Source organism: Haliaeetus leucocephalus, unplaced genomic scaffold, assembly GCF_000737465.1.
Source record: "Haliaeetus leucocephalus isolate CR32 unplaced genomic scaffold, Haliaeetus_leucocephalus-4.0 Scaffold354, whole genome shotgun sequence".
NCBI lineage: Eukaryota > Metazoa > Chordata > Aves > Accipitriformes > Accipitridae > Haliaeetus > Haliaeetus leucocephalus.
Genome location: NW_010972790.1, coordinates 48,175 through 49,306, shown reverse-complemented (window position 1 = coordinate 49,306; position 1,132 = coordinate 48,175).

Here is a 1,132-nt window from a genome sequence, read left to right as displayed (position 1 = left end):
CCCCTTCCCAGCGCCGACACCTGCCCCGCCCCAGAGAAGAAGGAGTTGTGTCTCTCCCGGAGAATTCGCTTGGGGATGCTTCTCCGGCTTGTTTTTGGGGAGAAAAATGAGATTTTGGGGGGGGGTTTCAAACTCTCAGAGGGGAAAGTCCCCCACGGTGGGGGAAACCTTCTCCTGGGGGAATTTCTGAGGCGGAAGAAGGAAATTCCAGAAATGGGGTCTTTTTTTGACGTCCCTTCTCTGAAATTCTCTCTTATTTCGCTTTGTTACATTTTCCTTTCATTTCCTCTCATTTAATTTTAGGCTATTACTATTTTATGCCCCTTCAGCCTTTTTTTTTCTTCTGGGGCTTTTTAGTTTTAACTTTCTTCTCGGTGCTTTATGACTTCATTTGTTTTAATTTTATTCTGCTCCCTTCTGTTCCACCTAATTAATTTTCTTTCATTTAATTTATCTTTGGTTTTCTTTGGCTTTATTTTAGCGTCCCCCCCCTTCCTTTCCCTCATTCCCTTTTCTTTGATAGAAATCCGTACTATTTATTTCTCATTTAACCCGTTATTCGATTTCTAGGACTTTAGATGTTTTCAGGCTATTCCCTCTTGTTTCTCTTCATCGTACTCGCTATAAATCAATCTAATTTCATGTCATTTCCTTCCCTTGCCTCCTCCGCTGCCCCTTGTTGTTCCTAGTTCTTAGGAGAGGACCCAGGTGTCCAGGAGACCCCCCAGATGTCCACGAGGGGACGTAGATGCCCAGGGTAGGACTTGGGTGTTCAGGAGAAGACCCAGATGTCCAGGAGAGGACCCAGATGTCCAGAAGAGGACCTAGATGTCCAAGAGAGGACCTAGATGTCTGGGAGAGGACCTAGATGTCCGTGATGGGACATAGGTGCCTAGGAGGGGACTTGGGTGTCCAGGAGAAGACCCAGACGTCCAGGAGAGGACCTAGATGTCCATGAGGGGACCTAGATGTCCAGGAGAGGACATAGGTGCCCAGGAGGGGACTTGGGTGTCCAGGAGAAGACCCAGGTGTCCATGAGAGGACCCAGATGTCTGGGAGAGGACCCAGACATCCATGAGGGCTCCCAGATGTCCAGGAGAAGACCCAGATGTCCAGGAGAGGACCCAGATGT